General features: G+C 49.4%; 1 long non-coding RNA gene across 1 annotated transcript; it reads left to right on the forward strand.

Annotated features, from left to right (window-relative positions):
• Window positions 1–19047: 19047 nt before the first annotated feature.
• On the forward strand, window positions 19048–20946 carry LOC138438358 (uncharacterized). The gene is made up of 3 exons (XR_011256300.1): window positions 19048–19494; window positions 19600–20608; window positions 20863–20946. It is a non-coding gene; the product is annotated as an uncharacterized lncRNA (long non-coding RNA).
• The last annotated feature ends 6180 nt before the right edge of the window (window positions 20947–27126 follow it).

Here is a 27126-nt window from a genome sequence, read left to right on the forward strand (position 1 = left end):
ATGCTGTCTAGGTTGGTAATAACTTTCCTTCTAAGGATTAGGCATCTTTTAATTTCATGGCTGCAGTCACCATTTGCAATGATTTTGGAGCCCCTAAAAATAAAGTCAGCCACTGTTTCCGCATCTATTTCCCATGAAGTGATGGGACCAGATGCCATGATCTTAGTTTTCTGAATGTTGAGCCTTAAGCCAACTTTTTCACTCTCCTCTTTCACTTTCATCAAGAGGCTATTTAGTTCTTCGCTTTCTGCCATAAGGGTGGTGTCATCTGCATATCTGAGGTTATTGATATTTCTCCAGGCAATCTTGATTCCAGCTTGTGCCCTCTCCAGCCCAGCATTTCTCATGATGTACTCTGCATAGAAGTTAAATAAGCGGGGTGACAATATACAGCCTTGACGTACTCCTTTTCCTATTTGGAACCAGTCTGTTGTTCCATGCCTATCTGTTGCTTCCTGACCTGCATACAGATTTCTCAAGAGGCAGGTTAGGTGGTCTGGTATTCCCATCTCTTTCAGAATTTTCCACAGTTTATTGTGATCCACACAGTCAAAGGCTTTGGCATAGTCAATAAAGCAGAAATAGATATTTTTCTGGAACTCTCTTGCTTTTTCGATGATCCAGCAGATGTTGGCAATTTGATCTCTGGTTCCTCTGTCTTTTCTAAAACCACGTTGAACATCTGAAAGTTCATGGTTCATGTATTGCTGAAGCCTGGCTTGGAGAATTTTGAGCATTACTTTACTAGCATGTGAGATGAGTGCAATTGTGCGGTAGTTCGAGCATTCTTTGGCATTGCCTTTCTTTGGGATTGGAATGAAAACTGACTTTTCCAGTCCTGTGGCCACTGCTGAGTTTTCCACATTTGCTGGCATATTGAGTGCAGCACTTTCACAGCATCATCTTTTAGGACTTAAAACAGCTCAACTGGAATTCCATCACCTCCACTAGCTTTGTTCGTAGTGATACTTTCTAAGGCCCACTTGACTTCACATTCCAGGACGACTGGCTCTAGATGAGTGATCACACCATCGTGATTATCTAGGTCGTGAAGATCTTTTTTGTACAGTTCTTCTGTGTATTCTTGCCACCTCTTATTTATATCTTCTGCTTCTGTTAGGTCCAGACCATTTCTGTCCTTTATCGAGGCTATGAAATGTTCCCTTGGTATCTCTAATTTTCTGGAAGAGATCTCTAGTCTTTCCCATTCTGTTATTTTCCTCTATTTCTTTGCATTCATCACTGAGGATGGCTTTTTTATCTCTCTTTGCTATTCTTTGGAACTCTGCATGCTTATATCTTTCCTTTTCTCCTTTGCTTTTTGCTTCTCTTCTTTTCACAGCTATTTGTAAGGCCTCCCCAGACAGCCATTTTGCTTTTTCTGCTTTTCTTGTCCATGGAGATGGTCTTGATCCCTGTCTCCTGTACAATGTCACAAACCTCTGTCCATTGTTCATCAGGCACTCTATCTATCAGATCTAGTCCCTTAAATTTATTTCTCACTTCCATTGTATAATTGTAAGGGATTTGATTTAGGCCATACCTGAATGGTCTAGTGGTTTCCTGTACTTTCTTCAATTTAAGTCTGAATTTGGCAATAAGGAGTTCATGATCTGAGCCACAGTCAGCTCCTGGTCTTGTTTTTGCTGACCATATGGAGCTTCTCCATCTTTGGCTGCAGAGAATATAATCAATCTGATTTTGGTGTTGACCATCTGGTGATGTCCATGTGTAGAGCCTTCTCTTGTGTCATTGGAAGAGGGTGTTTGCTATGACCAGTGCGTTTTCTTGGCAAAACTCTATTAGCCTTGCCCTGCTTCATTCTGTACTCCAAGGCCAAATTTGCCTGTTACTCCGGGTGTTTCTTGACTTCCTACTTTTGCATTCCAGTCCCCTCTGATGAAAAGGACAGCTTTTTTGGGTGTTAGTTCTAAAAGGTCTTGTAGGTCTTCATAGAACCGTTCAACTTCAGCTTCTTCAGCATTACTGGTCGGGGTATAGACCTGGATTACTGTGATATTGAATGGTTTGCCTTGGAAACGAACAGAGATCATTCTGTCATTTTTGAAACTGCATCCAAGTACTGCATTTTGGACCCTTTCATTGACTGTGAGGGCTACTCCATTTCTTCTAAGGGAGTCTTTCCCACAGCAGTAAATATAATGGTCATCTGATTAAATTATCCATTCCAGTCCATCTTAGTTCACTGATTCCTAAAATGCCTACATTCACTCTTGCCGTCTCCTGTTTGACCAGTTCCCATTTGCCTTGATTCATGGATCTAACATTCCAGGTTCCTATGCAATATTGCTCTTCAGAGCATCGGACCTTGCTTCTGTCACCAGTCACACCCTTATTTTACAACATGTACAAAAATTAACTCAAAAAGGATCAAAAACTTAGACACAACACCTAAAACTACAAAACTCGTAGAAGAAGACATAGGGGAAAAGATTTATAACATTGAACTTGGCAGTGATTTATTGGAGATGACATCAAAAGCACAGGCAACCAGGAACAAAAGCAAAACTAGACAAATGGGACTGTATCAAGCGTGTGCTCTATTGTGCATCAACGAGCGCAGTCGACAAAGTAAAAAAGTGGTGTGTGGAATGAGAGACGGTGTTTGCAAATCATATGTCTTACAAGGGCTTAGCATATGGAATATATAAGAGCTCCCACACTTTAACAACAGCAGAGATCAGATCATCCCGTTTTGTAGGAATATTTGTTTTGGACTGTATCAGGTCTTAGTTGCTCCAGGCAGGATCTTCATTGCTGTGTGTGGGCCTCTCTCTCGTTGTGGTGTGGGCTCAGGGGCATGTGCGCTCTCTAGTTGTGGTGTGGGCTCAGGGGCGTGTAGGCGTCTTTCCAGTTGTGGCGTGTGGGCTCAGGGGCGTGTGCGCTCTCTAGTTGTCATGCGTGGGCTCAGTTCCCCAACCAGAAATTTAACCCTTGTTCCCCCAACTGGAAGATGAATTCTTAGCCAGTGGACCACCAGGGAAGTCCCAAATCATCCAGTTTTAAAAATGGACTACTCATTTTTGAGAGTTTGATATTGCCATTCCAACTAAAATTTTTACTTAAAATTATTGCTACTTAAAGACTGCAATATACAGTGGAACTATATGTGACTTTGTTCTGTATTTACAAGTCCCTTGTAAATGTGTTATCACACTTCTTTAAAAAATAAGAACCAAAACAAAACAAATAGAGGACTCACGTAGACATTTCTACAAAGATGATATACGAATGTGAGCAGGCATATGAAAAGGTTTCCAATACCATTAACCATCAGAGACATGCAAAGCAAAGCCACAGTGAGATAGCAGCTCGCACTCCTTAGGATGGCTCCTATTTAAAAAGCTACGGGAATAGCAGGGAAAAGTGTTGGTGAGGAGTCATGTGGAGCAATTAGAGCCCTGTGTACTGTGGGTGGGACTGTAGAATGGTGACCTAACCATGAGGATCTGTATGGAATGTCTAAAAAAAAATTAAAAATAGAACTGTCATATGATCTAGAACTTTCACTTCTGGGTCAGTTCAATTCAGTTCAGTTGCTCAGTTGTGTCCAACTCTTTGTGACCCCATGGACAGCAGCACTTCTGGGTATAAACCCAAAATAATTGAAAGCAGGGTCTCAAAGAGATATTTGCACACTCATATTCAGAGCGGCATTATTCATGGTGGCCAAGAGGTGGAGGCAACCTAAATTTCCACTGATGGCTGAATGGATAAACAAAGTGTGTCCACACGTATGGTGGAGCATTTTCACCCCCAGAATGAAGGAAATTTTGTCACATACGACAACATGGGAGCCTCTCAAGGGCCTCATCCTAAGTGAGGTGAGCCAGTCACAGACAGACGCATACTCTATGATGCCACTAATATGAATGATGAAAAGTAGCCCAATTCATAGAAGCAGAATAGAATGAATGACTATTATTAGGGGCTGGGGGGGAGGGGGAGATGTTATTTAATTGCTATGGAAGTTTCAGATTTGCAAGATTGGAAGATTCTGGAGATCTGTTTCAGGATGATCTGACTCTGCTTACTGCCATTGACTTTTACACTCAAAACCAGTTAAGATGGTACACTTGATAAGTTTCCAGAGAAATGTTTTTCGGCCATGCCGCATGGCCCATGGGCTTTTAGTTCCCTGACAAAGTACCAAACCCCTGCCCTGTGCAGCGAGAACCAGAGCCCTAGCCGCCGGGCCACTGGGGAAGCGGGGCTTGCGGGCATTCCAGGAGTTGCCCCTGGCCCCCCAGCAGGAAAGGAGCCGAGCTGGGGCTTCAGCTCAGGCGGCCTCTCCCAGAGGCCTGTGCTCAGAACCTCCACACCTCCACCTGGAAGGATGTGTGGGATCCACAGGGGCTGGGGAGGAAGGGGTGAACATTCGAGGCCAGGGGAACACTGCGGCTGAGCCAGGCAGGGAGGAGCGTGCCTGGGGAGGGGGCCTCATTCAGTTCAGGGCAAGACCCTGGGCCCACTGGGCAGATTGGAGCAGGGGTGAGGGGTCCTGGGCCTCATATCTGTGGGCGGAGAGGGCAAGAGGACCCCGTAGGACGAGCCCTGGAGCGTCTGAGCTCGCAGGGACTGGGATGCACAATTTGGGACTGGAGTCCCAGCTTCTGGTTCATTGCTCCGTCATGGAGAGGGTCCTTTCTCTTCTTGGGCCCCCCAGCTAGGCACTGGGGCTCGAGTCCCAGGGCTGTGGGGGGCAGTGAAATGGCAGGCTGTGTGTGAAGGAGCCAGCCCCTTGCTGGGGGGGGTAGGCACACAGACATGGCTGCTCCCACTCTGGCCTTGGAATATTTTTTCACAGAGCGTGGTCGTCCTCCACAGATCTGAACACCCTGCCCGCACATGACAGCCAACATGGGGCGTCTGTTGGTTTAACAATGGGCAAAACGGCCTTCGATTACTCACGTGCATTTTCATTCAAAATGCGTGGTTGCTATAGCAAAGTTCAGAGACCCAGACTTGGGTGCAGGGACGTCAGCCTCCCCAAGTACAAGAATAACCGCTCTGCTGTCTGCAGACCCATGGGGGCCAGAGCTGACCCAACAGTCTCGACTGCAGGCACGCGCAGAGACTGGATGAGAAGGGGTTCCCAAGCGCTGGGTTTCAGAACCACGGCAGCCTCTCCTCCCAGCTGCCTCCCCGGATCGGGCCCTCAGTGCTGAATCTTTCTGGATGATTCTACCGGCCCGGGCAGACAGGCCCCAAAGTGAGTGTGTTCAATACATTTTTCTTAAAAAGGAGGAGTCAAAAGATAAAAGTTCATTTCTGTCTTTGACCTCAGAGACGTGCAGACTAAAGAATAATTCTAACAACATAAAGGCAGAGTCTGAAAGAATTAAAAGCAGGATTGATCCTTTCGGAATCACTGGTTAAGAATGAAAGCCCCAGATGACCACTATCAACACACATAATTTTTTTTTTCCAGAAATGAAAGAGCGCAAGAAATAAGCATAAAAGTCAAAAAGCATAAAACAAACATATAGCAGATCAAACATACTTAGTCAGGTCATAAACAAATAAAAAGGCATAAGGTCTTTACTAAAGGAAAAACCATTCTCAAATTGAGTTTAAAAATATTCACTCACGCACCCACCCAGCTATCCATGAATCTTAAAGTGGATCCTGAAGCAGCCTGGTGACCTAGCTCCAGCCCCACTCTGTCTCACTCAGAGGCAGTCTTGATTGCCCAAGAACCCAGCAGAAGGCACACTTTTCCTTGCTGGTAACATGAATCCATTCATCCACCATCCATCCATTGATCCATCATCTTTTACCCACCATCCAACCGAACATCCATCAACCATCTACCCATCCATCTATCCACCCAGGCATCCATCCTTCCATCCACCATCCATCCATCCATCCACCAACCATCATCCATCCATCCATCCATTCAGTCATTTATTATTAAACACTTCTTGAGCATCCTTCTGTGTTAGGCTCCAGGATTCAGAGATAGCTCTGCTGTGGTTCTTACCCTTAAGTCTTTCAGAGCATGCTTGGTGAAGACCAATCTGTAAACAGACATACTGACGAGTGAGGTTGGTGTCGTGGGGTCAGATGGAGGGCATGTCTGCTGGGGAATCAGGAGAGCTTCCCAGAAGAGGTGAATTGTGTAAGCTGGGCCCTAAGAGATGCCTGAGTGCTGGTCGGGGAGGAAAGGGGCTGGGAAACGGGCCTCCTGATCAGAAGGAAGAGAACACACAGAGTTGGCATGGAATGCAGGAGGATCCTGAAGGCGGGGCAGGAAGTTAGCAGAAGACAGGGCTGAAGACGTTGGGATAAAGGGACATAACCTGGGGTTGTTGGTTTCAGACTGAGTGGCTTGGGCTTTGTATTGCGGGCAGTGGAAAGCTCTGAAGTCTTTAAATGCCGAGTGGTCTGATCACATTTGCCTTTTATAAATCTTACTTGGAGGATGGCAGTGTGGAGGGTGGCTCAGGAGAGAGATGATAGGCCTGGGTCCTGGCATGATAGTGAGGGTCCCAAATCCCCAGCGAGCTGGAGAGAGCCTGTGAACAGGTGGGTCAGGTCGTTGTTATGGAAACGTAAGATGTTCCCCTTCCTATGTGAGCGGGTAGCCATGCAGCAACCCAGCAATCACCCTGGGTTTATGGACGTGAGGACGGAGCTCGAGTGCCTAAATGAAATTGCCACTGAGACGTATGTCGCCAGTCTCGTCTGGCAGACACTTTGCCCAGAGAAGGCCATTGTGTCAGGGATGAGTGGAGATGGAGCAGCCCTTTACATCCTGAGGGCGGGATGGGGAGGCACCGAGTTCATTAAGGCTGTTTAGGTCAATTACACCAATGGGACAAGTGACCTCACAGAAGTTTGCCATGCAGCAGTGACTTGACAGCAGAAATGTGTGAGGGGTTGAGAGCAAAAGAGTCTCAGCTCCAGAACAGGAGGACCCCTTTCAGAGAACCTATTACAACCTCATTTGATGGGTGAAAATGATGGTAAACAACAACACAATCGTCGTAGTTATGATGGCGTTGAGGTCAGTGATGGCGATGATGATGGTGGTGATGGTGGTGATGGTGGTGATGATGGTGGTGATGATGTTGGTGATGATGGTGATGGTAGTGGTGGTGGTGGTGATGGTAATGATGGTGGTGGTGGTGGTGATGGTGGTGATGATGGTGGTGATGATGGCGGTGGTGGTGGTGGTGATGTCAATGATGGTGGTGATGATGGTGGTGTTGATGGTGGTGATGGCGATGGTGGTGGTGGTGATGGTGGTGATGGCGATGGTGGTGGCGATGGTGGTGGTGGTGATGCTGACAGCAGTGGAGGTGGTGATGGTGGCAGTGGAGGTGGCGACAGTGATGGTGATGACTGTTAACATTTTTATTGTGCCAGCTGTTCTCTGGTCACTGTTGAAAACATTTCCTAAATTAACTCATTTAATCCTTACAAAAATCCTCTGAGGAGATAGTATCGCTCCTGCTTTTCATGTGGGGTCCCTGAGGCACAGAGAGGCTAGTGTGCCTTGCCCCATGTTGCACAGCACACTAGGGCTGGACACTGACCAGCATCCTCATTACCAAGCAGTTTATGATGGAGGCAGAAAGCATTTTGGAAAAAATTGTTTGCCCTCAGGCAAGGATGAGATGATCATTCTAAGTGACTGGTGATTCTTCAGAGTGTTTGCCCTTGATGTGTACCTAGGCTGGGAATCCAGGCATTTTATGAAGCATGGGAGGGAGACTCAGGGAGGGTGGTGAAGGCTTAGCGAGAACTGCTCCAAACTGCATGCATTCTGAGTGGTTTCAGGGGAAGACAGAGCATTTTAGGCTCAATATAAAGAAAAATTTTAACCTCACAGATCCAGGGTGGGGATAAAAGGATCATATAGGGATTCAGTGAGCATCTGACTTCAGCGGAGTGTAAGGAGAGCCTAGTGATCATGGTCGAAGGGTTGAGTTTGGTGACCTCTGTGACCACTTTCAACTTTGGGATTGTAATGTTCCCATTTCAGAGATGGGAAAACTGAGGCTCCATGGGTGACTTGCCCATGGCTGTTCTTTCCATCTAGCCACTGCTCATAGCTGACTGATGGGAATGCCTCTTTTCTACCTCTCATGCTTCCACATGGAGGGACTTCCTTTTGTGTAACACTCCTGAACCCAGGTGAGGAAGGGAGGAGTGTCCTGAAAACCTAATGCTCTGGGTGCTGAAATCCTGCTCAACCTGACCTGGCCCCTTCTGGGATCTCAGGGGCCAAGTGGTTCATCAGGGAGGGCATCCAGGCAGGGCATGGGGTCAGATGCTGTGTGACCTTGGGTAGACCAGTTGCCTGCCCTTAGCATGAGTTCCTCGCCTATAAAGCGGAGCTGCATGAAGATGAGATATGAGCTGTTGGAGCTCATGGGCGTCAGTTGAATGAGTGAGTGTTGGCTGCGATGTGTCTGTACCGCAGTGTCCTGGCTGGGCAGTTTCCCCACCAGGGACTCTCTGCTCCCCAAACCCCCCTCCCAGGGCACCCCAGGCTGAGAGGCTAGAGGTCCCTAAACAGAGCGTCCAGGACCCTGGCTTTCCCCAGGACGGGGCAGTTGCCCGAGGGTCTCTGCTCCCCACCCCCAGCCCCACTGGCCCTGCCCGTCATTTCTGGCTGTGATCGTCCATTCTTCACATTTCCTGGCTCCTCTTTCATCTAAACAGCTGGCGCTATTTGTTCTGGGTGATTTCCCTTATTTATTGCCGCATTTTCGGGAGGCACATAACTCTGTCTTCCAGCCATTTGACTGCAGCCTCTTTAAATTGAAACAATTGATCAGGCCTCTGCTTTTCTCCTTTTGTTCCAGTCCCTCCTCCCCAGCTGCCCCACCCCACCCCTTCTCTTTCAAGCGACAATTAAATTTAAATCCATTTTCTCTACAGAAAAAAAAAAAAAAACTGATCACAGTCATAGGCCCAGGAGTGACCCAGAGTCAAGGGGACACGGCTAGACACGTGGGATTGGACAGAGGGCAGCAGACTCTGCCCTTTCTGGGGGGTGTGAGTCCTCAGCCCCACTTGGGCCCAGAGCAGATTCTGACCCCAGTGGGTGGAGGCCTTGTAGGTGGTAGGACAGGTGACCGGGGTCTCGCTGGCATCGTGGTTGGTCATGGAATGCAGTCAGACAGGCCGTGGGTCAGGCAGACTGCGGAAGTGGTGCTCTGGCCTTTGTGATGGGGTTGAGGATGTTGCTTCGGCAAGTCTTATGACTTGCCCCAGACAGGGTCCTGTGTCCCTGTTCCAGGCAGGGTGCTGCCAGAGGGGCCCATGGGGTAAGCGCTGTGAGCAACTGGTCTCTGCTCATCCTTCCCTCTCTGTTTTAGACACGGGGAAGCTGAGGACCAAGTCTACCCTTGAGATTCAGAACCTACCCGTGACCCGAGTCACATCCTGTCCCATTGGGAGGCTCAGACTCCCCATTCCAGATGTATGGAGAAAGGAAGCCCTGAGCGGTGTTGTTGCGGAGTTCATGTCCTGTCTGGAGACCCCCCACCCCGCCCCATAGTGGGTGATGCCCTAGGCCAGTCAGCCCCATCATCTCACATGGCCAGTTTTTCAGGCTCCTGATCGCCTGTGGAAGGAATCATGTAGTCTGTGTTCTGGGGGGTCCGGCTCTTTCATGCAACACGATGTCTCTGGGCTGTTCTCTGTCTCTGCCAAATACGGCTTGTGTGGATGGATGGCAGACGGTTCATCCATTCCCCTGTGGATGGGTGTTTGGACTGTGTCCAGATTCTAGCTATTATCATGATTTCCTTTTTGGTGGCCATATGCATTCTCTGAGGTACATTCCTAGCAGGGGAATTGCCAGGTCATATGGTAAATGTAAGCTTAATTTCAGTATACACCAGCACACAGCTTTCTAAAATGGTTTAATCATTTTACATTCCCACCTGGAGGAATAGGAGAGTCCCAGTGGCTCCTCATCCTCGCTAAAGCTTGTTACTGTCAGTCTTCCTTTCCTAACTCTCCCAGTGAGTCAGAAACGGTATCTCATTGTGCACTTAAGGCAATGAGTTTGAACACTTTGCCTGTGCTTATTGACCATGAGTACATCTCTTTGCGTCAACTGCCCATTCACGTTGCTTGCCCATTTTCAATTGGATTGCCTCTTTGTTATTGATTTACGGCAGCTCTTTATATATGAAACTTACGAGTCTTTTTGGTCAGAAATGTATATTCTGATCCATGGATTGGTTTTCACTTATAAGTGTCTTTGATGAGCAGAAGCTTTAAATTTTGATGACATTAAATTTATACATTTCTTTATGACTACTTTGTGTCCTCTCTAAAAAACATTTGCCTGCTCCAAAGTCGTGGGGCTGTTTTCTCACGTTTTCTTCCAGAAGATTCATTGTTGTACCTTTCTCCTCTTCGTCAAGGATGCGTCTTGAGTGGGTGCGCGTGTGTGTGGTGAGGGAGGGACTGAAGCTATGCTGTCAGCTAGTTCCACTCCTGTGTGTTGAGAAGGCTGTCCTTTGTCTGCTGAACTTCCCTGGTGCCTCAGTTGACTCTACATGTGTGAATCGATTTCCACACCATTGATCTGTTTGTCTATCTTTGTACTATTATTACAAAGTCTTAATTATTGCAACTTTGGTTGGATAGCATCACCAACTCAATGGACATGACTTGAGCAGACTCTGGGAGATAGTGGAGGACAGGGCAGCCTGCATGCTGCAGTCCATGGGGTTGCAAAGGGTCAGAGATGACGTAGCGACTGAACAACAGCAACAACGGTAAATCTTTATATTAGACAGTCCCCCCAACTTGATTGGGTTTTTTTCCAAAGATTTTCTTGGATATTCTAGGCTCTTTACATTTTCAGATTAATTTTAGAATTAGCTTTTCAAGCTCTGTAAAAAGCCTGCTGGAATTTTACTGGGATTGGATGGCCTTTATAGACCAGTTTAAGGAAAACTGACGTGCTAACAAAATTACCTTTTCTAATCTATGAGAATTGCACAAGGTTTTGAAGACATTAATTCCTCTCAGTGTGTTTTATGCTTACAGTGTAGAGATCTTCCATATCTTTCATTAGATGGATTCTTAGGCATTTGACATGTTTTGATCCTATTATAAATGCTATTTAAAACATTCATTTCCAATTGTTTACTAGGAATATATAGAAATAAAAGTGGTTTTTGTATATGACTTTATATTTTGCAGTTTTGCTGAACTGGCTTGCTACTGTTAGTTGTTTTTGCCATAAATTCCTTATTTCCTTATACACGGTCATATTGGCCCATACAGACAATTTTGCTTCTTGCTGCCCGGTCTTTTTGCCTTCCATTTCTCTTCTTACTTTCCCTATCTAGGATAGGGCCTCCTCGATGATGCCAAATGGAAGCAGTAAAGGAGGGCGTCTTGCCTCGTTCCTAATCTTAGTAACAGATTCAGTATTTCGTCATCAAGGATGACATTATCTGCAGGGTCTCATGTGCTCTTTATTAGATTGGAGGTGTTTCTTCTGCTCCATTTTGCTAAAGCCTTTCTTTTCCATGGAATGCTGTTTCCGTGAACAGGTGTCGAATCTTCTCAAATGCTTTCTCGACAACTATTGAGATGATCATTCTTTTCTCCTTCATTCTGTTGATTTGGTGAATTACACGGAGTTTTAAATGCTAAACCAACCTTGCCCTTTGAACGAGTCCCACTTGTTTATAACGTGCACACACACACACAAGTTTTGGTTCGCTAATACTTTGTTCAAACTTTTTACATGATGTTAGGAGATTTTTGCCCTACAATTTTACTTGCCTCTAATTCTATTCCATCTGACAATCCTGCTTGCTCATTGGAGTGTTTATTCCACTTACATTTAATTAAATTACTGATCAAGTTGAGTTTACATCTACTTTCTTGCTATTTGCTTTCTATTTGTACCATCTGTTCTCGGATTCTTTACTGTTTTCTCCTGAATTCACTGAATATTTTAGAATATTCTATTGAATTTCTTCTCTTGACCTTTCAGTACCTCTTTCTTTTAAAGTGATAGTTCTGGGTATTGCAACACAAATCCTTAAAAGCTCACAATCTGCGCTGCTTTCACATTAGACCGCCTTGGGACTTTCCTGGTGGTCTAGCGGTTAAGAGTCTGCCTTGCAGTGCAGGGGACTCAGGTTTGATCCCTGGTCAAGAAGCTAAGGGTCCTCACACCACAGAGCAGCTAAGCCCACACATCACAGCTAGCGAGCCCGTGTGCTGCGACGAAAGATCCCACGAGCCGTAACCTGGACCTCACGCAGATGAATAATAAGTGGCCCCACCTCAGGCACAGTGGACACCACGAGCACTGTGCCGTGTGTGAGTTGCTTAAACTCCCTTCCCTTTGTGCTATGATTGTCATGCATTCTATAGCCGTAATACGATGAGAGCATTGCTTCCTGCAGTCGATAACCTCTGCTCATTCATTCTGAATTCACATTTTCTTCTAAATTATCTACCAAACTTATAATAAAAATGTAAAGTTGTTGTGTGCTAATTCCAACATCTGGGTCATCTGGGCATTTCAATGAACTGTTTTTCCTCTTGATTGTTGGTCATTTTCAACCAAGAGACCAAGTGAAGTGGGGCTGGCCTCAGCTCGTCCATGTTCTAGCTCCTCTCTGGTGTCACATGTGCTGAGGGCAGACCCTGCCCTCCTGCAGGTACCGGGAGGCCACGTAGACCTCTTTCTGCCCTCAGCCCCAGATTCCAATTCCTCTTGCACCTTCCTGAGGGGCGCGGTCCCTGCGGTCTTATCAGGAATTGAGCTCACTGGGGATTTGTTACAGCTTTGACTGGTTCTAGTTCACCTGTGGTTTCACCTCTTTTGAGAATCCAGTCAGACACCATCTCATCCCCAGGAGGGCCCTGGGATCTAAACTTGGTGGAACTTTAAAATGGTGCTCTGCTTTCCAGCCTCCCCCAGCTGACTCAAGCTTAGGGTTGCCAGGTGATGGGGATTATTGTGTCTCTGGGGCTCTTTCAAGTTCCAGCCTGTCATCTAAAAAAGGATATATATGATACACACACACGTATACGACATGTATACACACATGTATATGACACGTACACATATATGATACACACATGATATACACACATGTATATGACATGTACACATATATGATACACACATGATATATACACACATGTATATGATATATTCACACATATATGACATATATACACACATGTATATGATATACACACATATTTATGATATATACACACATGTATATGTATATATACACACATGTACATGATATATACACACACATATATGATACATATACACACATATGTATATATACTTTTGTGTATTATGGACTTCCCAGGTGACATTAGTGGTAAAGAACCCACCTACCAATGCAGGGAATGTAAGGGATGAGGGTTCAATCCCTGGGTCAAGAAGATCCCCTGGAGGAGGGCATGGCAACCCACCCCAGCATTCTTGCCTGGAGAATCCATGGACAGAGGACCCTGGCGAGGTACAGTCCATGGGGTCACAAAGAATTGGACACGACTGAAGTGACTTAGCACATGTGTATTGTAAATATCTATGTATATTACACACACATGGACTTCCCTGGTGGCTCAGCTGGTAAAGAATCCGCTTGCAATGCGGGAAACCTGGGTTAGATCCCTGGGTTGGGAAGATCCCCTGGAGAAGGGAATGGCTACTCACTACAGTATTCTGGCCTGGAGAATTCCATGAACCGCGTAGTCCATGGGGTCACAAAGAATTGGACACGACTGAGTGACTTTCACTACATATACATACGTCATATGTGTGTATGTGAAATGCAGATGACACCACCCTGATGGCAGAAAGTGAAGAGGAGCTAAAGAGCCTCTGGATGAAAGTGAAAGAGGAGAGTGAAAAAGTTGGCTTAAAGCTCAACATTCAGAAAACGAAGATCATGGCCTCCCGTCCGATCACTTCATGGGAAATAGATGGGGAAACAGTGGAAACAATGTCAGACGTTATTTTTGGGGGCTCCAAAATCACTGCAGATGGTGACTGCAGCCATGAAATTAAAAGACGCTTACTCCTTGGAAGGAAATTTATGACCAACCTAGACAGCATATTCAAAAGCAGAGACATTACTTTCCCAACGAAGGTCCGTCTAGTCAAGGCTATGGTTTTTCCAGTGGTCAGGTATGGATGTGAGAGTTGGACTGTGAAGAAGGCTGAGTGCCGAAGTATTGATGCTTTTAAACTGTGGTGTTGGAGAAGACTCTTGAGAGTCCCTTGGACTGCAAGGAGATCCAACCAGTCCATTCTGAAGGAGATCAGCCCTGGGTGTTCTTTGGAAGGAATGATGCTAAAGCTGAAACTCCAGTACTTTGGCCACCTCATGCGAAGAGTTGACTCATTAGAAAAGACTTTGATGCTGGGAGGGATTGAGGGCAGGAGGAGAAGGGGATGACCGAGGACGAGATGGCTGGATGGCATCATGGACTCAATGGACGTGAGTCTGAGTGAACTCCGGGAGTTGGTGATAGACAGGGAGGCCTGGTGTGCTGCGATTCATGGGGTTGCAGAGTCAGACATGACTGAGCGACTGAACTGAACTGAAAGATGTATATATACTTGTATGTATTATGTATACACGTATGTATACATGTATGTAATATATACAAGTATATATTCATATGGGTTTCCCTGGTGGCTCAGATGGTGAAGAATCTGCCTGCAATGTGGGAGACCTGGGTTTGACCCCTGGGTTGGGAAGATTCCCTGGAGGAGGGCATGGCAAACCACTCCAGTATTCTTGCCTGGAGAATCCCCATGGACAGAGGAGCCTGGCAGGCCACAGTCCATGGGGTCACAAATTATATGTATAATACATATATAATATACATATATACGTGACATAGGCACACATTCACATATGTAGACATTATAGATATTATATAGTGTATATATTAGATGCATACATGCAATATGTTATATTTGTATGTTATATATATATAGCTGAATCACTTTGCTGTACACTCGAAAGTAACACAACATTGTAAATCAACGTTTCAGTAAAAATTAAAGAAAAAAATCTAGTCTCACATGGGCCCACGGGGCTGAATGTTCTGCTCGTTCCTCCTCGTGCCTTGGAGCGTCTTCGTCTGGGGCAGGCCGAGGAGTGAGGCCCAGCCTCGGTGGCTTGTGAAGGCCCTGTCTTTCTCTGGAATCTGCTTCATTTGGAGGGCTTTGCGTGTGTGGCTCTTTGAAGGCTTATCCACTATGATTCTGCAGTGTGGGTGTGTTCTTGCTGTTTCCCTAGAATAATGGCCTTTATCTCCTACACCCTAACTGGAAGCAGGCCTCCGCCGCAGACAGTTTTTGGTGCATTTCAGGACGAAGTGGGGAGTAGGAGGGAAAAGACTCGGGAACACCGACAGAGGGTGGGTGAGACGCTGAGCCTGCAGCAGCGCTGCCCCGGGGCCCGCGCCTCCCTGCGCGAAGCCCCAGCAAGGCGGGGCCTGAGCCCCATCCGACCTCAGCCGACCTGGGGCCCTGAGGTCTGAGCTCAGCACCACCCCAGGCTCCTGAAGAGAGACAGTGACCCCCCCATGGGGGATGGGGGGCCCCCTTGAAGCCTCCTGGACCCCCAGACACTGAGACCACCAGCACGGTGACAAGTCTACCGTCACACCGGGGGAACACAGGCCGTGAGCAAGCATCAGTGAGAACACGCAACAGACGCGAGCCCGGGACCTCGCACCCTGGGGTCCTCAGCTACAGAATGGAAAGGAACGCTGCCAAATGTGTGAACAGGGGAGAGCTGGCATCCGTCTGTGAGGGCAGGGCCTGATGAGGGCTGCAGCGTGTACAGGCCTAGCAGAGCTGCGGCCCAGGGGCCTCCCAGGCTCCCTCTCAAGGGGCCTCTGCACTGGGGTGGGAGGGTGCTCCAAGTAGGATGGAGAGGGAGGGGATACCTGGGGGAGGTTACCTGGGGGAAGACACCAGGTGGGGAGGTGACCTGGGGAGAGGCTTCCTGGCGGGGGGGAACCGGGGAGGTCCTCTGGCAGATGACACTGGTCCCTAGGTGACCTGGGAGGGGTCACATAAAGTCATCCAGTCCAAACTCTCCACTGTACATAAGGAGACTGAAAGAACAGAGGGACTCATCCCGGCCACCAGGCTGGGGCAGGTCTGGGACAGCAGTCTCCTGACCCCAGGACTGGGTGGCCCAAGAGTGCTGCGGCCAGGACTTGGGCCTTGGGGCTCCGTGAGACACGGGCCCCTAGCTAAGCTTCAGTCGTGGGGCATGACCTCTGACCTGGGGGAAGGAACAGCCTCTCAGTACCCCAGCAGCCTCTCGGAGGAGGGGCTGTCTGATGGGTGGGCATGGAGGGATGTGTGGAAGGCCAAGGGGAGGGAAGCAACGCTGGCTGAGGAGTGGCCACGTGCTGCGTGACAGGTGTGTGTGTGTGTGTGTGTGTGTGTGTGTGTGTGCAACGCTCAGTCTTGTGCAACTCTTTGTGACCCCATGGACCGTAGCCTGCCAGGCTCCTCTGTCCGTGAGATTCTCCAGGCAGGAATACTGGGGTGGGTTTCCATTTCCTCCTCCAGGGGATCTTCCTGACGCGGGGTCGAACCTGTGTCTCTTCTGTCTCCTGCATTGGCAGCTGGGTTCTTTACCACTGCGCTGCCAGGGGAGCATTGGGCATCATCTCGTCCAGGGCAGCACAAAACCACAGGGCCAGGCGGCTTGAGTTCAAGTCCAGACCCTGCCACTTACGAGCCGGCGCTCCCCCGGTGACCTGCTCCAGCCCCACGCCCGCCCCCATCCTTGCTGGGGTGTGTGCCCTGGGGCGGCCTTCCAGTTCTCTGAGACCCACTTCCTCGGCAGAGACGCTGGGAGCCCACCCGAGCCTGGGGGAGTGTCTGTCCCCAGCCTAACCCCCTGGCCTTGCCTGTGGCTACCTGAGGCCGAAGCTGGCGGCTGGCTGGGTTACACCCTTGGTTACACATCAGTGGGAGACCTTTGTTCTGGGGCTGGAGACAGAGCTGGGAGATGTTCCGCCCTCGGCAGGGCCATGGAGATAGCCTTATGCCAGCACTCCGAGCTCTCAACTCCTCGACACTGCCGCCAAGTGGGGGCTTCATGTCAGGACGCTGCCCTTGGTGAAATTGTATAAATCACACCTGCCCCTCACTGGGGGAGGCAGGCCTCGAACCCAGGCCTCCTTGAGCATCAGAGCTTCCTGATTTCCACGAAGTAATGGCCAGCAGCGCTGTGGCGCGTCTGATGGGAGGGCCGCGCTCTGGGACGGGGGTGGGGGTGGGGGCTGGAGGAGGGGAGGGGTTTCCTGAGTGCAGCGTGGCTGCAGTGGTCAAGGAAGGAGTCTTGGAAAAGGTCTGCGGAGACGCAGATCCTCAGTTGCGAGAATCCTCCGGGAGGAGGCTGATGAGCAGCAGGACCCGGGGGCAGAGTACCTCCTCCTCCCTCTGGACCAGCCCGCACGTCTGATTCATTTTGGAAGACACGTACGTGGGGGACGAGATGTATCAAATGAAACAAGTGATGAGAATGCTAGGGTCCTGGGCTTGCAAATAGCCTACGTTCTGAATAGCCCTTTTGTTCGGCATGGCCGTAATGAAGGAGCGGGATTGGTAGCAGGTGCCCAGAGAGGGCTGTGACTAAGTGTCCATTCCAAGAGGAGCATTTTAATCGAACATCCATGTAATGTATTTGAATAAAAATGTGTGTTCTTTCACAACCCCAGCTCTCTCTCCCATCTTTCCATATTAATAGGTCATTACTACTCCATGAACGGATGAGCATCTCCTGGGGAAACACATGCCAGGGCATACAAGGGAAACCACGGCTGTTTAAACTTCAGAAGAGTCATCATCCGGGAAGGGAGAGCGGGGTTCACAAAAACAGCTGGCTCCAGGCTCCAGCTTCGGGAGACAGGATGGGCGGAGCTGGAGCAGCATCACGGTGGGTCCAGCTGCTGCCTGAGCCCTGAGACCCCACTGCTCACCCTGGCCTGCAGGGGTGCCCTCGGACCCCTGTGGTGCGGGTCACCCCCAGGGCTGGCTTTGCTGTACAGGCAGCTGCCCCAAGCGGGGCCCGCCAGGGCAGGTGCAGGGGAGGGGCTGGCCTGCAGTCTCCTCTGTCCATGGGATTCTCCAGGCAGGAGTACTGGAGTGGGTTGCCATTCCCTTCTCCAAGGGGTCTTCCCAACCCAGGGGTGGAGCCCAGGCCTCCTCCATTGGCAGCTGGGCTCTTTGCCGTCTGAGCCACCAGGGAGTTCACAGCAGGTCCTCATCAGTCATCTACTTATATGCCCCCAATCTCCCAGTTTATTGCTCTCTCCCTTCACCCCCCAGAACCATAAGATTGTTTTCTAGATCCATAATTCTATTTCTGTTTTGTGAATGAGATCATTTGTACAGTTTTTTTTTAGATTCCACATATAAGTGATGTCATATGATGTGAGTCCTTCTCTGTCTGACTTGCTTTGCTCAGCGTGATAGTCTCCAGGTCCATCCATGGCGCTGCACATGGCGTTATTTGCCCTTTTTATGGCTGAGTACTATTCCATTGTGTGTGTGCACCACCTTGTCTTCAGCCATCCCTGTGTTGCTCGGCACTTAGGTTGCTTCCACATCCTGGCTGCAGTGAACACTGGGGCGTGTGTACCTTTCTCTGGATCCAGCTCTTGGGGAAAGCTCTTTGTGACTCTGGGTGAGACTGCCCACTTCTGGGCCCCAGCTTCCTTGTCTGTGAACTAAGGCAGCTGTGTTACCAAACCAGACTTGGGTCTGCTCTGCTGTGTGCCCTAACGCCCATCTACTGACACCCGGCTGTGGTGCAGGAAAGTGCAGCGTTACTACAGGTGCCAGACAAGGAGTCCAGGCAGCTTGTGCCTAAAAGGCCCAAAGTCCATGACGGCTTTCAGGGGAAGGGTTGTAAAGACAGGGTGAGGGGAGGAGGCTTGTAGGGGGTGTGGCCAGCTCATGAGCATTTTCTGATTGGCTGATGGTGAGGTAACTGGGAGTCAGCATCATCAGGCTCTGGTTCCAACCAGTTGGGGTCTGCGTGCTGGTGCTCAGCATTCAGCTATTCAGTTTCCCACCTGGTGGGCATTTCGTTGTCTGCCTCACAGCTCACAGGACGTGGCTCAGAATGCTACCTGTAGTCTCCGAGGAGGAACTGCACATCCTTGACTTTGTTTGATGGCGTAACTGTTACTATTTTGGTTTGCTCACTGTTTCCCTTTGTTTCTGCATTTTGTCACTTTTCTGGTTAAATTTACTCTTTGGAACTCAGGGAAGGCCTCCGACGCTAAAGTCTTTCTACAGGCAAGAGTTGGGCGGAGGACAGGGAGGGCCCAGAGGGTCCTGCTTGGTTACATTTGGAATGGGTGATGCATCGCCTGCACAGTTAAATCAAGCTCCAAGCTAAGCAGGCGGCCGACGTCCGTGCAGTCAGGACTCATACGAGTGAGCAGGTAGTGTCTAAGGTAAGAAGGACACATTTCAAACCCACTTGCCATGTTTCTCCTTAACCCGGTGTTGGTCAACCTAATTGCTCATCTGGAACAAAATGTGTCTGTCCATCCCTCCAGGCCTCATCTGGAACACCAGGGTGTCTGCAGTCCCCCCAGGACGTGGCATGCAGCCCAGGTGTGCATCTGGCCGGGGAGGTGATCTATCTTCTCCGCTGGTCCACAGCTCTAACCGAGTCACCGGCGGTGCGGCCTCAGGAATGCCCAGCAGCCCAGTGTGATGTCACCTTGCTCGCTCACCAGGGGTGTCTTCTCGAGTGTTTACTGCACGTTTGTGGGTGCCAGGTGCATGGCTGGAGGGGGTGCAGAGGGTCCAGCCCTGTGGCAGGAGGCCTGGGACCGGTGGATGCGGCACAGCTGGGTCTCACACCCGGGTCCCTCTGCAGGGCCTCCTTGGGCCCCTCCCAGCCTCTTGCCCGAGGACCAGCCTCCTCTGCCTCCTTATCTCTATCCCCTGTGCCTGCATCCAGGCGCTCACAGGAGACAGGCTCGCCAGCGGACGTGTGGACAGAGGGTGCCTGTGCGCTTTGATAAGTCATCCTGGGAGGACAGCTGAGGACACGGCGAGCAGGAGGCCAGATGGGGCGTCTGAGATGCAGGGGATCAAGCGTGGGCCTCCCGTTGGGCGCGTGGTGGGAGGAGCGGCCGTGGTCTGCTGGGTGTGCTCACCATGTTTCCGCGCCAGCTCCCCTCCGCGCTCTCTCGTTCCCACTGCACAGTTGGTGTCTGATCTGGCCAGGCATTGCTTTCTGCGAAGTGACCCCTTTTCAGCAGGGGAGGGGGGTGCGAGCCAGGGAGTGGGAGGGTCTTCTCCAGCCAGTGTCCCTGAGACTCGGGGATCAGATGGTCCTGGTGGACGTGCCTGGACGCCTGGGGTCTGAGGGTCCCAGGAGGCCGTGGGAGGAGGGGCCAGACCCGGGCCTCACTCTCGTCATCACAGCAGCTCGATGTGGCGATGAAGGGACCTTCTGTGCTTTGACACCAAAGTCCAAGGGCACGTGACTGCTGCCGAGCGTTCCTGCCCGATTGAAGGCTGTGCGGGAGACGGTGTGCAGGGACCACATGGAGTGTGAGTGCTGAGCAGGGCTGCTGGGCCCTCCGGGAGCCCCTGCGGCTGGGGCCGTGGCTCTGGGCTTCTGCGTGGCTGTCGCTGCGTGGACACAGAGCATTGCCGCCTGATGTAGATGGGTGAGGGCTGCCTCCCATGTTCTGGAAGGAGCCCCCAGCTCTGCAGCTTCTCTGCATCCCATTCAGGACCCCGTGAGATGCAGGCGCTCCTGCTACTGAGGGGGTGGCCGGCATTTAACACCTTTCTCTCTGCAGGACAGGGTGTCAGGGAGGGGCCCGGGACCCCCGTGTCCCATCTTCATGGAGATCATCCCAAGGTCAGCACCCCCATGGTGGCCTGGATGTCTCTGCAGCCCAACTGGGCACAAGCAGGTCCTGCTCAGAGAAGCGGCGGTGGGGTGGGAGTGCCTTTCTGCGCCTGAGGTGGGCCAAGCGTGGGTATTCACTGTCTTTGCTTCCTGCTCTGTCTTTCCTGGCGGCATCTTGCATCCTCTCCCCATCAAGTAGACTGGGGTCATGAGCCTCCCTATGAACCTGGCTGACCCCCAACTCTCTCTCTTGCCAGCTCTGGGACCTCAGCCAGGTCCCTTCTGACCTCCGGGCCCCGTTTCTAGTGATGGCAGGTCTGGAACAGAGCAGAAATCACATCGAAAATGCCCCTGGTGGGAGAGTTGAGGGCCCTGTGGTTCATCAGCCAGCCTGTGTTCTTCTCAACAACACCCCCACCCCCAGGCTTCCTGGATCATTAGAATAATCTCCTCTCAACTGCCCTCAAAGGCATTCAATGACAATTACAAGACAGCAAACCCTGGAGGTGCCCTGGGATGGTGATGACAGGCCCATGTAGTCCTCATGCGCCCCCGAGGCCATCAGTGTCCCACCTCCGAGATGACACCTCCTGACTTCTCTCAGCGTCCATGCCAGACTTTTCACCCTTTAGATGCAACTCCGCCCTCCGGAGCTGCATTGAGTGGTGGGTTTGGCAAACGCTGTGAGCACTCCCGTGGCAGCCTGACCTCAGTCCCGCTGGCTCCTCCATCCCAGCCCAGGTCAGAGGTGAGCTGACCAGTCTACGACTGGGGGTAGGGGGCTGCAGCAGCCACACCCCCTGCTATGGGCAGCACCCCTTTCCCTGGAGCGATAGCTGAGCGTGTGTTGGCTCCGTTACCAGAACTTGGAATCATCTAAATTATTCCAGTTTTATGTCATCTTTCCCAGAGGCTTCAAAAAGAAAACCTGTTAATTCCAATGATAGTTTAATCATTTGCATCTAATTTATGAAACATCAAAATAAAGCTTTTGAAGCTCTTCCCGTTGCTAGTAAAACGCCCTTCCTTTGGTGAAGCTGATGTCATGGTTAAAGCAATGCCCTTTGAACAGACTCACAGACGTAGAGAGCAAGCTGGTGGTTACTGACGGGGAGAGGGCGGGGGCGGTGGTGGAGGAGGGGAGCAGGAGGTGCGAGCTATTGCCATAAAATAAGTACAACATGGGGAGGTAGCCAATATTTTACAGTAACTATAAATGGATTGCAACCTTTAAAGGGCTTTCCCTGCTGGTCCAGCGGTTAAGACTTCACCTTCAAATGTAGGGAATGTGGGGTGGATCCCTGGTCAAGGAACTGAGACCCCACATGGCTCAAGGCCGAAAAACGAAAGCAGAAAAACAGAAGCAATATTGTAACAAACTCAATAAAGACCTTGAAAAATGGTCCACATCAAAAGAAATCTTTAAAAAGTGGATTATAACCTTTAAAAATTGTGAATCACTATATGATACATGTATAACTTACATACTATTGTACATCAACTATACCTCAATAAAAAATTAAGGTCAAAAAAACACAATGCTTCTTTTTTTTTTTTTTGTAAATTAAGTGCAAAAATGGGCTTGTGTTTTGGTGATGCATTGGAACAAGCTGCCAAGATCTGCCAACTGAACAGAAGCAGTAGTTGTCAAAATCTGTTATGTGTGTGCCCAGATTGACTTGAAATAAACAACTTGGTGATGAAGTTAAATTCTAAAGAACCTACAGTTTAATTCTGTCAGCGTGGTGGAACTTTCTTTCCTTTTTTCCATCCTCAACCAGATTTGAGAAATGTTTGAGCCTGTACTCAAAATATCAACTTGCTTGTCCTCTAATAGTCCTGAGCTTTTGTTATAAACAAATCCTCTAAATGTTGGATGTGACTGTACAAAATTAGTTGGAAATCTTTAATTGAGGCATTTAATGGATGGAAGCCACACAATGTCAGTTATGAACATTTTTCACCTTTTGTGATGATTTACAAACAAAGTTTACAAGTGGACGATGGTGAAATTTATCAAGGAAGCCAGGGGGAGTTGGATGTGGTGGAGGGCGAAGTTCTGCTTTCATTTTGAGATTTTATTTAAACCTTGGCACGTCTGGACACACCAGGAGGAATCTGCATGATGCTTCTGTGTTTATTCGCATAAACAGAGGATGTGGACAGTGATGTAACCTACCAGAGAAGGCCCAGGCTAAGATGACACAGAGTCAACGTTCAGTAAAACATCAAAAGAATCGTGAATAGAGATGATGTATTTGATAGATTTTGTTGTGAAAAAATATGCGCTGAAACACGGTACCCTGCATGGAGGCAAAAGGATCTGTGACAACATTGCTGCTGGAATCTCTCCACATTTTGATGCCAAAATACTAGAACTGCAAACTCTCCATTTCACAGAATTTACTCTGAGCTCACCAGGTACTTCAACTCCTATAGAGATAATATTTTTAAATTAAAAATATGCCCTATTGAGAGGACTCAGGCGAAATGTTAACAATTTAAAAATGTGATTTGAAGACTGTTACAAGTAATTTTAGAAAACATTTTAAGCAACATAATCATATTAAAAATCCATTCTTTCAAAAAATTCTACTGACCCAGTATGGATACACAGAGGAAGAAAAATGACTATAGAGAGTATGTACCAAGAATAATTTTATTTTGGGAACTGTAGTCAATATCTTGTAATAACCTATAAAGGAAAAGAATCTGAAAATGAATATATTAAATAACTATATGAAATCACTTTACTTATACCTGAAACTAACCCAACATTGCAAAGCAACCATAGTTTAATTTAAAATAAAGAATAATTTATTCTTATTTTTAATGCATAGATAATAAGACAAAATTTTAACTACTAATGTAGCTATAAATCTCCATTTTTCTCTATTCTCCCAAAATTTCTGTCATTTTTTTCATATTTCTTTCTTGTTTTTTTAAATGAAATATTGAGTAGAATCAAAATAATATATATCCAGTAGCTGTAGAGCACCCAGATGAACACGTCACTGAGCGCCCTGGCAGTAAGGAAGCACGACCTTGGGGAATAACAAGTGACCTTTGCAGCCCTGCTTCCCTTCTGGCTCAGCTGGTGAAGAATCCACCTGCAATGCGGGAGACGGGTTCAATCCCGGGTTGGGAAGATCCCTGGAGAAGGGAATGGCTCCCCACTCCAGTATCCTGGCCTGGAGAATCCCATGGACTGTGTAGTCCACGGGGTCGCACACAGTCGGACACCACTGAGCAACTTCCACGCGCTGCCTTTGCAGCCGCTCGGTTTGCCCTTGTGTCCTGCCCAGGCCCCTCCCCCGAGAAGCGGCTGCTGCCCTGCGTCTCATATTCACCCCTCTCTGCTTTGTTCCCAAGCTTCACACCGGCGTGCCTGTCCTAGGCGCACTGCTGTCTGGCATGTCTTGGTCTGTGCGTAAGGGGACCGAGGGCGCCCAGTCTGACGGCCCATCCCCGAGAACCCGCCCAGCAGCCAGTTGCCCACAGTGGCTGCTGACTTCTCCCTCAGGAGGGGGATCCCGCTGCAGAAGTAGGCAGAGCTGGGCCGTCCTTTCTCCGGCTGCTGTGCACGCTGATTCTCGATTTGTGTGGTTTGCTTTCCTAGCGGGCCCTGAGCATTCTCGGGCACCTGCACCCCAGGTGCTTAGCTGTAAGTCTGTGTGTGCGGCCTTAGCTTCACCAGGTGATGCCAACCTGCTCTCCAGGGGGTTGCGCCAGTGGAACGCCCACCGGCGGAGCAGAGACGGCTGTTCCCCATCAGAGACTTAGGTTTCTTTCCAGTTTAGTCGGTGTGAGTTGACATCATTGTTTTTTAAACTTATATCCCCATTGTTTTTTAATGAAGCCAACGTTTAGTCTCAAGTGCTCCATGTCCCTTCTGGTGAATCTTTGTAAAGCGCAGCTCTGCTGGTGGTGTCTCCTCCCTTCTCTACCCAAGCAGCCCTGTTTAATGCATTCCTATCATGAAGAGTCCCCTCTACTGGACTCACCTCTCACCCTTCATCTAGGCTCCTGAAGATGCCCGGCCGCCGACTGGCCGCTCCCTGGAGCCACATTCTCCTTCCTCCAGCTTTCTTGCCAGCGCCTTCCTCCTCCTCCTCCTTCAAGTCTCAGTTCAGGGTCTGCCTTCTCCAGGAAGCAGTGTGTGTGTGTGGTGTGTGTGTGTGGTATATGTATGTTTGTGTGGTGTGTGTGTGTGTGTGTGTGTGGGTCCGTGTGTGTGGTGTGTCTGTTTGTGGTGTGTGGGTGTGTGGTGTGTGTGTGGTATATGTATGTTTGTGTGGTGTGTGTGTGGTGTGTGTGTGTGTGTGGTATATGTATGTGGTGTGTGTGTGTGTGGTGTGTGGATGTGTGTAGCATGTGTATGTGGGTCTGTGTGAGTGGATATGTGTGCATGTATGTCTCTGTGCGTGGTGTGTGCATGTATATGTGTGTGTCAACATGTATATGTGTGTATGTGGGTCCGTGTGTATGTTTGTGTGTGGCATGTGTATGTGGGTCTCTGTGTGGTGTGTGTATGTGTGTGTATGTGGGTCTCTGTGTGGTTTGTGGCACATGTAAGTGTGAGTATGTGGATCTCTGTGTCTCTGTGTGTGTTTGTGTGTGTATGTGGGTCCATGTGTGTATATGTGTGCAGCATGTGTATGTGAGTCTGTGTGAGTGGACGTGTGTGGATGTATGTCTCTGTGCGTGATGTGGGCATGTGTATGTGTGTGTACATGTATGTGTGTAGGTCCGTGTGTGTGCATGTGTACGGTATGTGTATGTGTGTATCTCTGTGTGTGTATGTGGATGTGTGTGTGTGTGGGTCTGCGTGTGTGTATGTGCACGGCCTGTGTACGTGTGTGTATGTGGGCCTCTGTGTGTGTGTGTATGTGTGTGGCATGTGCGTGTGTGTGCATGTGGGTCTCTGTGTGGATGTGGATGTGTGGGTCCGTGTGTGTGTGTGCAGCATGTGTGTGTGTGTATGTGGGTCTGTGTGTGTGGATGTGGATGTGTGGGTCTGTGTGTGTGTGTGTGGCATGTGCGTGTGTGTGTATGTGGTTCTCTGTGTGGATGTGGATGTGTGGGTCCGTTATGTGGATGTGTGGGTCCGTGTGTGTGTGTGTGGCATGTGTACATGTGTGTATGTGGGTCTCTCTGTGTGTGTGGCATGTGCGTGTGTATGTATATGGGTCTCTGTGTGTGGATGTGGATGTGTGTGTGTGTGTGGCATGTGCATGTGTGTGTATGTGGGTCTCTGTGTATGTGTGTGTGTGTGTGGGGGGGGGTCCATGTGTGTGTGGTGTGTGGCTGTGTGTGTGGCATGTGCATGTGTGTATGTGGGTCTGTGTGTGTGGCATGGGCATGCGTGTGTGTGTATGTGGGTCTCTGTGTGGATGTGGATGTGTGGGTCCGTGTATGTGGATGCGTGGGTCTGTGTGTGTATGTGTGCGGCATGTGTATGTGTGTGTGTGTCTGTGGCATGTGCATGTGTGTGTATGTGGGTCTCTGTGGATGTGGATGTGGCTGTGTGTGTGGGTCCATGTGTGTGTGGTGTGTGGCTGTGTGTGCGGCATGTGCATGTGTGTATGTGGGTCTGTGTGTGTGTGTGTGTGTATGTGTGCGGCATGTGCACGTGTCTGTATGTGGGTCTCTGTGTATGTGTGTGTGTGTGTGTGGGGTCCGTGTGTGTGTGGTGTGTGGCTGTGTGTGTGGCATGTGCACGTGTCTGTATGTGGGTCTCTGTGTATGTGGATGTGGCTGTGTGTGTGGGTCCGTGTGTGTGTGGTGTGTGGCTGTGTGTGCGGCATGTGCATGTGTGTATGTGGGTCTGTGTGTGTGTGTGTATGTGTGCGGCATGTGCACGTGTCTGTATGTGGGTCTCTGTGTATGTGTGTGTGTGGGGGGGTCCGTGTGTGTGTGGTGTGTGGCTGTGTGTGTGGCATGTGCGTGTGTGTGCATGTATGTATGAGAGTGTGTGTGCCCGTGGCGCCTGTGCCCAGGGCTGTGATGCGAGCTGAGTTCTGTCCTGAAGGTCACTGTCTGGGTCTCCAGCTGCCGCTGTGACAGTGACCGCAAGTCCAACGTGTGTGGCTGTCCCTCAGCCCTCCAGGTCTGTCCTGCAGGTCACACGTCTTCAGGCAGACTCGCTGGCTGGAACCCAGGTCACGTCAGGGCTCTCTGGAAGCTCTGGGGAATCCACTCCCCTGCTTTT

Source organism: Ovis canadensis, chromosome 3, assembly GCF_042477335.2.
Source record: "Ovis canadensis isolate MfBH-ARS-UI-01 breed Bighorn chromosome 3, ARS-UI_OviCan_v2, whole genome shotgun sequence".
Lineage (NCBI taxonomy): Eukaryota > Metazoa > Chordata > Mammalia > Artiodactyla > Bovidae > Ovis > Ovis canadensis.